Source organism: Panthera leo, chromosome B1 (assembly GCF_018350215.1).
Source record: "Panthera leo isolate Ple1 chromosome B1, P.leo_Ple1_pat1.1, whole genome shotgun sequence".
NCBI lineage: Eukaryota > Metazoa > Chordata > Mammalia > Carnivora > Felidae > Panthera > Panthera leo.
The window spans coordinates 61,615,452-61,629,766 of record NC_056682.1 but is presented as its reverse complement, the minus strand read 5'-3'; positions in this window follow the sequence as shown (position 1 = coordinate 61,629,766).

Sequence of the window (14,315 nt, the reverse complement as noted above, 5' to 3'; positions counted from 1 at the left end):
AGAAATGTGTGACAAGTGATTCCTTAAAGTAGTAGCCAGTAACTTGAAATTTAGTATCTCATAATCTACGTCTGGCACATCCTGTCAAATATACTTGAAGAGATGGTAACCTCTTATTTCAGAGCTTTGCTTTGTTATTATAATACTCTTTCAGTTAACAACTCTTAAGAAATATCTCTATTTGCTTCAGTCATAATCATAGTAATTCCTGACATATGAGAGCAAGGCTATGGTTTTATATATAAAAAAATGGAGAACCTAAAGATCAATGATGAGATTCCTATAGCCAAGTGTGTGAACAGATGTTCTGATTTCTAGTCTAGTGCTTAACCTTTGGTCTACATTGCCCTCTGGGAGTAACAACCACTGTGACTGCCCACAGTCTGACCTAGATCGTAAAGCTTTGCAGAAAAGATCCCCTCCTTTTACCCTTCATGCCTTCATCAAATTCTTCATTCCCTGTTATCATAGTAAATAGAAAAAAAAGTACTTCTTTAAAAAAATTTTTAATGTTTATTTTTGAGAGAGAGACAGAGACAGAGTGTGAGAGGGGAGGGGCAGAGAGAGAGGGAGACACAGAATCTGAAACAGGCTCCAGGCTCTGAGCTGTCAGCACAGAGCCCCATGCGAGACTTGATCTCACAAACTGCTAGATCATGACCTGAATCAAAGTCAGACGCTTACCCAACTGAGCCACCCAGGCGCCCGGAAAAAATAGTATTTCTAATGTGTCACTGTCTCGCAACTACACTTCCCAGGCAATCTGAGGCTATTCTGCTGATGTAGTTCATTGTGCCAGGAATTGGATCATCACAAGTTTACTGACATCAGATCCCAGTGGGACCAAAACCTGCAAGAAGATTGTCAAATATTTCAATTTGTCATCTGTCACCCAAGATCCCTTTTCCCCCTGGCCCAAAATAATTGTGTGCAGTGGGATCTCAAATAAGAGAAAATGTTCAACAGGAATCTGGATACACATCAAAACACTTTGCAACATGTAACAAAATGTTATTGCCCTGAAGCTGGTAAACTTATTAAAAGAGAAATATATAATACCAAGGAGTGAAAAATAGCCTTTTACAGTAAGATAGCATCTTTCATCTGGAAATACCCCAAGGTGATTTTTCCAAGCTGTGCAATTTGAATTACTTTCCTATACTGAAATATAGAGACATATTGATTAATTTCCCAATAGCTGAAGTATATATTTGTTTCAGAACAGGTAACTTTAAAACAAATTGCCTGTGGCTTTAGGTCATTTCACCCTCCCTGGCAAGCTATATATCCCATAGGCCATTCCTTCTGCTGTATGATTGCTTGCATGAAGTTCATGGGAGCTATTGTTGATAACATATGGCTATCAATCTACTACCTGTTAAGATCCTCTATTTATAGAGCAGAAACTCTTAAGTCCAAAAATGAGTGGATAATTTTAAGGACACATGGGGAGCAGTATAGGAGATGGACATATTGTTTGAAGCCAAACAGAGAACCTATGGTAGAGGAAGAGCTCATGGGAGCCAAAGCTGGAGCTAAGGCCGATTTAGACACCTAAGACCCAGGTTTGTGTATTTCCACTCTAATGCTCCATTGTTGACATGAATCATTCATTGTCCGTTTCTCCTTACTCCAGCAGATGTCTATTTGTCTCTAACCTTCACTGAGTCTGTCTGCTCATGAGTTTGGTTGCCATCACCACCTTTCCTCATTAATAGCTTGCAGTTGCTGGTAAATTCTTTCAATTTCTTAAATTCCTGAGAATGAAGATATGCCTGCCCCAGCTCATCGTTTTGACACAAGACCACCATTTAAAAAACTTTGGCCATGTCTTTAGTTTCACCACCCTCGCCACCGCCATCTATTCTCCACATACTTGTAGACTGCAACTTTAAAAAAAATAATAATGTTTTATTTAGTTTTGAGAGACAGACAAACCGAGCAGGAGCCAGGGAGGGGAAGAGAGAGAAGGAGACACAGAATCTGAAGCAGGCTCCAGACTCTCAGTTGTCAGCCCAGAGCCCGACACGGGGCTCGAACTCACAAACTGTGAGATCATGACCTGAGCTGAAGTTGGATGCTTAACTGACTGAGCCACCCAGGTGCCTCTAGACTGCAACTTCTGTATCACTAATTTGCTCTTGTCATTTCTTTAATAAAAGTTTTTCAACGCACTCCCCACAGGTTTTGTGATAAAGTCTAGGCTCCCTATTGTAGCATGGCAGTGCCTCATGATCGGCCTAAATACTGTTTCAGTCCTGTTCTTTCCACTCATTGCCTGACATCCTACTCATCAACTATAATGTTATACCTCATTCTCACTGCTTTCTTTTGATTCTAGATTCTGCATTTATGCCACCTCCTTCCTCTACCTCACATGCCTGCCCTGCTCTTTGTAATTAAATCTTAGCTATTCTTGAGTGTTTTGTTTATATGCTGCCATATTTCAAGTGTCTCTAGAATCCTCCCCTCCTTGAGGACAGGATTGTTCCTCGGTACTGAAATGTCCAGCACGTACCAAGCATATGCTAGGCACACAATAAGTCATTGTTGAAAAAAAAATGGAGCAAATGTGTGTGCTTATATGTGTCTATTTAGTCTCTGTCAAATCGAAATGAACTAGTTACAAAGTATCAAAATGTTGATTTATTGCCTAAGTGTATAATTGTTTATGCCTTTATCTGAATCCTTGAGCTAGTATGGGGTGGTTGACTTCTATTTTTACAACAAATCGTCATTCTCATTTCTTTTATCAACAAACAATCATTTCCTTCCTTTTATGCACAATGTCTTTTATTGTTTGCTAAAGGAAACAAAAGTTGAAAATCACAATGCCTTTCTTTGAAGATGTCAAAGGCTAGTGAGAGAAACATAATCCAAAAGAAAAACAAAGCTAGCAATTACAATGTAGAAACAGACAATGCATCTGTCGTGATAGGTTAGTTTATGCTATGATAACAAAGGACTATAAAATCTTAGTAACATCAGCACTACCTGTCCGTCACAGGCGAGTCACGGATCTGTTCTACGTCACCTTCACTCAAGTATACAAGCTGATAGAGCAACCTTTATCTGGATTGTTCTTGGGTTCATGGTACGGAAAAAAAGAAAATGAGGTGCACATGCTCTTAAGCTTCATGTCACTTCTGCATACATCACATTCGGCAAAACAAGTAACAAAGTTTCATTTGAGTTAAGCAGGCTGGACATTTGTAATCCTCCCATGGGAACAGTGTCTTCAAGGAGGGACGTTGTATACTGGTGGACGAAATTCAACCTTGACTTGTATAGAGACTAACAGGATGAGTTGGAATTACATAGATGGGGAAGGAATAAAACTTTCAGATATTACACAAAGACACAGAGGCAAATGAGATCATAGTCATTTATTCTGGCTGAATTGGAACATGGAGTGTGTGGACAGATTTATGGCTGGGTAAATGGCTGGGTAGTTTGAAGGGGCCATCCCAAGGGGGTTGGAAGTGATGGGAAATCATTAAATCATTCCAAACTGAAAGGACAATATTGTAAGAGGATGCCACAGGTGTTCAAAGAAGCTCTCGGTAGAAGATGAGAACTGGGGGTTCTGGAAGAACAGTGGTCTGTTAAGAGACATTTACAACAATCTTGGTAAAAGGTTTTAAGGGATAGAGCCATGGAAGACATTGTGCGAACAGAGGAGAGGAGGGCCACAAGAAAGATCTGGTTTTCTTATGCTGTTTCAGTTTTTACTGACTGCCTTATGAGCAGTTCCAGGTAATTTACCTTTAATACAATTTCAAGTTTCCCACCTCAGGATGTAGAGAAAATGATTCAGCTGAGGTAAATTAAGTCTTTGGAAAAAGGTCATTGTGACTTTTGTTTGCACAGCACATTATTATCATTGCCATTTCTGTGACATATTATCATTATTAATTGCCCTGTACAATCATTGTATCATTTTAATCTGTGATGAAAAATGAGAGACTATGATCTTGAAAAATAACAAGGGGAGAGGTTGCCAAAGGAATCTTAATTCCCATCCCTCTACACCCTGGATCTTGGAAAGTAAGGTTAGAGGAGTGTCATCCCTATTCATATGTTTAAGAGTATTTTTTACAAAATAAAAGAGTTGTGACCCCAGGAAACTCTAACAAAATTTTAGGTAGCATCTGATCACAGAGAATTTGTAAATTAAAAAACAACAACAACAACAACAACAACAACAACAACAAAACCCAGAGGCTGCCATACTGTCTTCTTTCAACTTTCTAGATCTCAGACCTTCAGCATATCTGTGTGCTTTGGTTTTTCAAAGGAAATAAATAATGGGAATTGACATTAATATCATCCAATCTTGTGGGGAAAAGGCAGTTTTAAGTTTGTAAATGGGTCCTCTAATGGCTACATTTTAATCTAGAGATTGAGGAAAACTGGAATGTGGCCCTTGTGTTAGAAGTCTTTGTAAATTTGTGATAAAATCAGTAATAAGTATCCAAAAATGTTCTTTCCAGTTTTATATACTACAAAACTCCTGTGTAAAATCTATTTTAACAGCATATTTGTATTCTCATATGTATCAATGTGCTTTATAAAAATCTGGTGAAATCAACATGGGAGACCAAAGTTATAAAATAAACAGTATCGGAAGTCATAGGAATCATCATCTATTCAACAACATATGATATTTTAACAAATTTAAAGATCTTTTGATAAATATTTTTTAAAGTTCATTTATTTACTTTTGAGAGAGAGAGATAGGGAGAGAGAGAATGGGGCAGGGAGAGAGGGAGAGAGAGAATCCTAAGCAGGCTATGTGCTGTCAGCGTGGAGCTCACTACATATTTTTATAGCATAATTGATTCAACCAATTTAAAACAGAGAGGTAAAATATTTTTATTATTTTGTTAGTTCTTAAAGGGGGGTGTCCAAAATATATTTTCAATATTGTAAGTGGTCTGGTTAGACTGTCCGTGGCAAAAAATAGAGCGTTTCACCAAAATGGAAAGAGAGAGTAGTAGGAAAGGAATAAACAAAACTCAAAACCAAAGGAAGCAGAAAGCTAAATCATATGCCCAAATGGTATGAACTGTGAAAATGTCAAAATGGTAGTCTGAAGTATGGGATTAGAACCATATACATCAGCACGTTGAGAAATCAAGAGCCAGGGGCCTCCACCATAAGGAATTACAAAAGAAAACGGATTTTCCATGTCACTGGCTGTCTTTTACGTGTGAGTGAAAACCTGCTACATTAAAATGTTCAAAAGGAACTATGGGTAAAAAAAAAAAAGTTATGTGCTCTTTTTCAACAGACACAATCAAGAATAAATGGTTCCACTGACACAACAACTACAGAAAGAATCAACCAACTGCAGTAAAGAAGTAAGTCTAGGGGCACCTGAGTGGCTCAGTCGGTTAAGTATCCGACTTCAGCTCAGGTCATGATCTCGCAGTCCATGAGTTCGAGCCCCGCGTCAGTCTCTGTGCTGACAGCTCAGAGCCTGGAGCCTGCTTCAGATTCTGTGTCTCCCTCTCTCTCTGCCCCTCCCCTGTTCATGCTCTGTCTCTCTTTGTCTCAAAAATAAATAAAAACATTAAAAAATTAAAAAAAAGAAGTAAGTCTATAGCTTTTGATACCCAGTTGTTTACCCAATTAAAATTAATAAACACAAGTTGGTAGTAAGTTCAGAAAATATTAATAAAAATTTAGAATATATCAAGTGGTACAGAATAATGGAGAATGGAAAAGAAAAATCATTTAAAATTTCACCACTATAAGCACACATATAGCTGTTCTAAATAGTAAGTGAAAATAAATTGTGCTGTCTATAGATATTTACAGATGCAAATATGTATATCTATGTATGTGCATATGCATATTTTATTTTTATAGAATACTATTTTTTATGCTGTATACTCTTATACATATATTTGTATACATATACCTCTATATGTGTATACATATATTTATGTATTATAATCTTATAGATATAGGTGTGTTATATGTATTTATTTATATATGAAAATTATTTATATATTCAACATATTGAAAAGCCATACATTCTAAATATGTATATATAGAAAATGTGCATTTATTCTAATGTATACATAAAATCATTCTATATATAATATAGAAAAATACTACTCCATATATATATATATATATATATATATATATATATATGTATTTATTTCATTTATGGACAATTATACATGCCCTCAGGTATTTTTCTAAAGCTCCCATTTATATTGGTTACATGATACTCTTTTTTCATCTGTTCCTGTGGCAACAGAACTGATTTAACATTTTGTCTGTATTAGGATTGTTTTCGATTGCCTACGTTACAAATAGGTGAAAGTTGCCAAATATCCTTAATTTTTTTTTATCTTACCTTTACAGTAGAGGACCATCACCTTACTGGGATTTTATTGTTATTATAGGGGTCTGTGTGTATGTGTGTGTTTTACTTTAAAAATAGACTCATTGAGGAGCACCTGGGTGTCTCAGTCCATTAAGCTCCTGACTCTTGGTTTCCACTCATGTCATGATCTCACAGTTTCAGTAGTTCGAGCCTGTGTGGGGCTTGCGCTGCTCATGTGGAGCCTGCTTGGGACTCTCTCTCTCTCTGTCTCTCTCACAAAATAAATAAATAAACTTAAAAATAGAATTTTTGAAACATGTCTATTATTTATATAATCAAAGAATATTTATTTAATTAGGGTTTTAGCCCTATGTGGATTTTGTTACTGCAAATATTTGCTGAAATTTGTTGATTGAGTTTAAAATAGGTAAACAGTGTTTAGTTTGTAAAATAAGTAAACAGTTATTAGTTTGTAAAAACTAAAAATAGTTATAATATTTTAATATGATGATGTATCTACCAATATTTTCTTTTGAGATTCAGATTTTGGAAATATCAAGACTTTGGAAGGTCTTCCTCTGTGCAAAGATCATATAAATAAGCCTAAATTTTTCTTCTAGAACTTTTGTGATTTCCTTTTTTAAATGTTTGACATATATTAACTCATCTAAACATGTGTATTAGTTAAGATATGGATCCTACATTTTCTCCTAGAAGGCTTATTAATTACTTGATTTATGGATTCTTGCCCTACTAATTTTGTACGTCTGTTTAACATATTTAATTCTTATATCTTTTTGGATCTATTTCTTTTTTCTAGCCAATTTTCTTTATACTTGGAATGATCACATTATTTTCCTAAAAGTAGTTTTATGGGAACACTTAACATATGATAGAACATGTCCAGACATTTATTAGTTTCCAAAAATAACGTTGGGTGTTCTCATCATCTTACCCATTATGATGATGTTCTCATCATCATGTTACTTGCAAGTGCCAGAAACTTCTCTCTCAACACCTTATATTAAAGAAACTTATTTTTCAGATACTACAAGGAAGTACTGAATAATCACACTCTTGGTACTCACAGTTTGTAAATGGTGGAGTGAGATCTTGAAATCAGGCCTCATGACTTATTATATAAAATGATTTTTTTTGTGTAATACCACGTTTTATCATTAACATTTTGAAATATTTGCATACAATTACAAATGAACATAACCTCTGACAAAATCCTTCTTAGAGTAGGTAGGGAGCTGGGAGTTGGACCAGACATCTTTGTGTTACAGGTTGAATCGTGTCTTCTGTTCACTGCACCAATCTCCTATCACATGGAAAAAAGCATATTGTTTTCCTAATTCCCAGCAGTGTACTTCAGAATGTGAACTTATTTGAAACTGGATTGTTACAGCTGCCTTTAGTTAACATAAGGTGAACTTGAAGTAGGGTGGGGCACTAAACCAGTACAACTGATGTTCTTTAAAAAAAAAAAAAAAAGACATATGGACACAGGCATGCACACAAGAACACTACATGAAGATTGGAGTTATGTTGTCACAAAGAAACTACCAGAAGCTGGGAGACAGGCCTCAGAAGGAACCAACCCTACACAAACCTTGATCTCTACCTTCTAACCTCCAGAATTGAGGGACAATAAATTTCTGTTGTGTAAACCACTAGGTTGGTGATAATTTATCATGGCATCCATAGAAAACTAACACACCTCATCTGGGTTGTTTGAAGTGAGTCAACGGCTCTGAAAGACTATGGCCAATTCTTAGATGTTCATGATCAACTCTTATATACAAATTCTGTAGATTTTTTTTTTTTTACTCTTTTTAACTTTTTACTTTGAAATTATTTTAAACTTACATAAAAGTTACAGAAGAGTATAGTGAGCTCCCTTATGCCCTTCCTTCAGCTTGTCAATTTACTTAACCATAGTAAAATGACCCGAGCCCCAAAATTAACATCAATGTGATACCACTACCTTGCCTGTAACTGTTCAAATTTTGCAACTTTTCCTACTACTAAACTTTTTCGGATCCAGAATATAATTCACATCTCTTACTGAATTTAGTTGTCATGTTTATTAGTTTTCTTCAATCTGTTACAGCTTCATATCTTTCTTTGTCTTCCATGACTTTGAGGATGTTGAAGAGTCCAGGCCAGTTATTTTATAGGATACCTCTCATTCAAATTGTTTAACGTTTCCTTGTGATTAAATTGTTGTTATTATAATTTTTGCAAAAAAAAAAAATCACAGAAGCGACATGCTGGCCTTCTCTGTGGTGTATATCAAGGTATATATAATATCATATTACTGAGAATCTGTCTTCTTAGCTAAGATGGTGTCTGACATACTTATCCACTTTAAAGTTACTACTCTTTTATCTGTGGAATTAAAATAAGTAACTGCATGAGGTACTGAGACTCCTTTGCTTTTTTTTTTTTCATTTAAAAATATATCCTGGAAGTCGTTTCACATAACTTCAAAGAGATCACCCTCATTCATTTCTTTTAAACCTGAAAATATTCCACTGTGCAGATATACCTTAGTTTATTCATTCTCCTATATATGAACATTTAGATTGCTTCCAGTGTTTTGCAGTTATAGAGAATCTTGTACATATGTATTTTTGGATTTTTTGAAGTTGTCTTCAGTGTAGATTCTTAGATGTGGGATTGCTGGTTAGACAGTAAATGGGCATGTGTTTTGTTAGGTAATGCAAAATTCCTACCAGAAAGATTGTACCAGTTTGCATTCCCACCAGTGACGTATCCAAGTGCCTGTTTCCTCATAGCCTCGTAATTAGAATGTGTTGCATTTAATAGAATTTTGCATTATGGTAGAAAAGCTGACATCTTGTTAAGGAGTCCATAAGGGCAAGAGTTGGGAGGAGGATTCAAGAGTTCAGGTCCCAGGAATATACTGCTCTCTGTGGAGGTGTGCACAGAAAGGCAAGAACACAAGACTAATAGGAATTAACTATAATAATGTCTTATACATTTCCTTTGTACTCTACAGTTTCATGGAAAAAGACAGCACGAAATTTTGTTTATGTATCTTACCTCTATTTTTAATATCTGCAATGTCCCCATTCCCCAGGCAAGCAAAATATTCTTTATTACAGAGCCATGTTATTTTCCATCCATGTAGATAGGTTGACCACACTCTCTAGTGTCACAGTTCGACACATAACTGAGGTGGAATCAAAGAGAATGCCACATTGCCCAGGTCAAAGTTATGGTTTCAAAAACCGCATAGTACCCAACCAAGGCCAACCAGGGTTAATTCTTGTCTTTTTTTTTTTTTTTTTCTTTAGAAACTTATTGTGGAAAGGCTCTCTCTTACTGCTTGGTTATTGAGCTAACCACATACTGTTAGCTAAAACTGTTGATGACATATTTGCAGCAACACAAGGCAACCTCACTTTACCACCAGGCAAATAGAAAGAAAAGCAGAATAATTGAAAGAGAGAGAAACAGTGCCTTAATGGGTGGGTAAATGCTTAGATTAAGCTGTGCCTGTTGACTGGCACAGCATGAATTTCTCATGAGAAGATGCAACACTTCTCATTTTGTTCATAGTAGTTTGAGTTTGGTTGCTTTCACTTTCAGTATAAATAATCAAATTAATACAATATTCTTTCAGAAGTTATCATGACCTTAGGATGACTCTTTAGTAATGTGAAAATAATATAGGCACAATCATAATATTTCCTTCATTTAAATGGTTTGTTTTAGTTCAGTTCCTTCTCGTTAGGTTTCAAAGGATAAAGGAATGGTCCTGAAGCCAATGATCAGATTTTTATCCTTGAGACTTGTAATGAATAAAAAGTATCATAGCTGTCAACAGATGCAGAAGTATCCATGTGGGACTGACAATTGATTCTTCCAGTGAATTAGCATTAAGACATATTTAGGTTTATCGAAATATTTTGGAGGAAACCTGTTTAGGGTTTGGTGTGTTCCACAGAGCATATAATTACATTCATATTTGCCAAAACTCTATTTATGGAATGCCCGTTAGCACTCCTTATTTTTCAAAGCACACTTGCATTTTAGCAAATTCTGTTTCTCTTTAAAATATTTCTAACTCGCAAAACTTGGACCATCTTTACAGCAGCTCTCTGCAAAAGTACTTCCAAAGCCCAGCAACGATCAGACTTGCCTTTCTATAATTGGTTCAATTTCCAGCCTCCTCCGCCCAACCCACGCTCTAGCTCCATCCCACCTTATCGTCTCTCTTCTGTTATCCCTTCTGCAGTCTGAGCTCTTTGCTTTCTGCCTACCAATCTTTTCCCTAAAAAGTTTTAAGCATCAACTATAGTTGTGTTTATTGCTGGGATCTAAAAAAGAGCAAGCTACTAAAATATCTTACAGGGTTTGAGAGATCGATATGCCAATAATAGTTACATTCCAATATAGTAAGTTTTGTGAGAGAGGGATGTTATAACTCACCATGGAAATATAGCTAAAGAGCAGATTAACTCAGTCTAAAGGAGGTGGCAACTCTTGACATAGACATCATAGCTAAGATGTTATTTGGGCTGAGATTTTATTTATTTTACTTGCTTAAAAATTTTCTTTTTTCATGCCTTACCCAAGGCTTCTACCTTCTCTAAGAAAATGATTAAATATTATTCTTCATAAATTTGCCAAATGCTCTTTTCCATGAAAACAGACTTCAAGTTCTCTATGGCTTTATATTAAGTACACTAAGAGTTTCAGTGAAACACTTGTCCTTAAAATGTGAGTTATTGTAGAAGGCAAACAATTTGCATTATTATTCCAGAACAACTGTTACGTAGGTTTAGTAGACAATTTACCAATAGTTTTACTTCATAGGCACTAATGTAGGAATATAAAATAATCACTCACTATTTTACTTTAATACCCAATCACTTACCTACTCATTAATTTTATAAAGGAGTTAACTTAGAACCCAATTATATCACATCATATGCTTTTATGATGAAGCAGGTGGTAATGCTTGGACTGCAAACTCAGTCTGTCAAAAAAGAAACTTCCTCCTACATTAGAAATTAATGTGCTTGTAAGGCAGCAGCAATTTGTTTATGGTCTGTTCATGCAAGGAAGACATCAGTAAAAGCTCCATCAATACCAGCACAACTTTGATAGAACCTATAGCATAATTAGTTTTTAGTATGTTAAAGCCGGTAAACATCTTTCCAAGTGTAATTATATTCTTATGTGTTTCACATTATGCATGCTGTGGAAGAAGAAATGAGAACTCAAAAATGTTTTAATGTAAGTTCTCTGATTAAAAAACTTAATGTGTATCTTCTTTCTCTTTAGTTTGTGTGAGTGTGAGAAAAGGTGTGTGTGTTTGTGTGTGTATGTGTGTATGCATGTATATGCATATGTGTATGCACACACTTTGGATATTGACTCATATTTTCTTTTTAAAATTTTATGTATTTTTTTTATTAAAGAGCGAGCAAGCACGCACGTGTGAATGCGTGAACATGCACATGAATGTGGGGGAGGGGCAGAGAGAGAGGGAAAGAGGGAGAATCTTAAGCAGGTTTCACACTCAGCGTGGAGCCCAACATGGGACTTGATCTCATGACCCTGAGATCATGACCTGAACGGAAACCAACTTAACCGACTGAGCCACCCCGGCGCCCCCGAACTCATATATTCTAACACTTTGCCAAGAGAGAGAAATAGAAAAGAGACAATAAAGGTAAATGAGAGGGAAGTATGTCTACCTTCAGCCATTCGTGAGGCAGCTGGAAAAGAATGAACCAGCACGTTTGGCAGATATATGAGGGAGGATGAAGCTGAGCAATCAATTCTCTTGCTGCCAACTGTAAATATCCATGTGGAGGGCTTCTGCATGGACACTACCATGAAACAGGATAATCTCTAGCCATTTTGCCTCTCTGCTGGTGAAAAGAAAAGTTAAGGAATTATTATTGCTGCTGAAGCTTCTAAAATCAAGGCTTCACCTGGTAACCACACCTGCACCAGCCACCATGTTGCCCTGTGGTATTGGCGAGAAATGGGTGGTGATCAATTAAAGAACAAGTGGTCACAATTTTATTTACCTTGAATTGTGTCTAGTGTCACAGAATAACTATATGGCTAGAGATGTATGATTGATGTGAAACATGCTGGCAAAAAGTGAGATTTTTGATGGCTGGGGCCATATTTTGGCTAAAGTTGAAAAAAGAAGAGAAAAGACTCTCTAACATGTTATATTAATCACATGACTTTGATTTTATTTATTTTGATAACTGTTGAGAACTTCTGTTTGTTGCTCGTCTCTGGCCCCAGGGGCTCAGCTACTTTTTCTTTTAAAGAGATGTCAGTATTCACTGAATCCCTTCCCACGAAGACTTGCTGTTTAATGGCATGTGTCCTACACATAGAGTTCCATTTATAATCATCATTTGTTTGAAGATATATGCTATTGGAGCACAGAGATTATTAGAAGCATGACAATCCAATATAATAATTACCCTAGATTAAATGTATCAATTAATATTGACCTCTTGTTGTTTGGGCACTGACCGGTGTAAGACGAACTAACTTGTGTTTTTCTTTCTTAATGTATCATGTTCATTCCCAGAAGTCAGACAGGAGTCAAAGGAATAAGAGTCAAAAAGAATTGCATTATTATTATTATTATATAATTATAATATCCATAATAACCCATGCCTAAATAGTGCCTTAGGAATGCCCTTTGAAAGTGATTAGTAGAGATGCTACATTTTTAACTGAGTACCACTGCAATAGAATACAGCAGTTATTATAAAAGTTTAATTTTCATTTTAGAGTTAATTATTTGTCTTTTTTTCAGTAGGAAGAATTAAAATAGAGACTGTGATATTTATAAACATTGAGAGCTTTCCCTTACAGCATATCCTAGACCATGGTTAAACATGGTCATGGAATGCTTCAAATGTTGAATGCTAAATCCATAAATTCCAAGCATATATAATAATTAATGTAGGAAATGCTTAACCTTATCAAATCTCTTCTGTTCCTCCTCACTTTGAGAGGCTAGGGTGGCTTTATTTTAAATAGTGGTCCTTCCAGAAAGCCCCAATTAAAAAAAAATTAGACCAGAGACACACATACAGTGACATGAAAATAAACATTTATTCAAATGATCACAAACTTTAGAAACTAACCTGAGATTGATGTAGACACTCACTGCTCCTATAATTATGCAGCTGATATGAATATACATATTAATTTATAAATCGGTGCTCTCAATAGTCCACAATTCACATGACTAACCGGACCAACCCTGAGATAAAATTATGTGTTATTTTGGCAAGATATAACATATATACCACTTATTTTTCTGTCATTTTATTTTATAAATGTGAGGCCCAGATTTGAATCTTATTTTTGCTAATGTCCCCACACAGTAAAGTGCACTTTCTCCTCATTTTTATCTGTCTTTTTCCAAATGGTCAAATTAGTTCAGAAAAAGTATCTGTTGTTTGCAGTGAAACGATGAGCACCTAGAACACATTATCCCAAGAGAAAAATGTTTTAAGTTTTATCTGTCATATCAGGAAAAGCTATCCAGTTAAAATAAACTAAGAAATAGTTTACCAATAATGCCTATTTTCATGCTGATATCTATGTACATGAAAAATGAGAGTTTGCAAATATGGGGCGAATGTAAATGATTCATGTCTCAGATTCATACTCTTTCTGAAGCTATGTCAAATTGCCCCATTCATGTTTCTCATGGTTCCATCTCTACTTTTTCCTCCGCAAACACTGAAGTTTTTAAAAGTATACATAATGCTGTTCACAAATTTTGGCTTTTATGTCTAATAAATTCAAAATGGCACTTTGCTGCAACTGCTGTTAAACCCTATAACAGATTTATAGCATCTAATTACTGCTTCTCTTTCAACTCTGGAGCTTCTAAATATTACCCCAGAGGGACTTAAAAAACATGAAATTTGGCAATATTTAA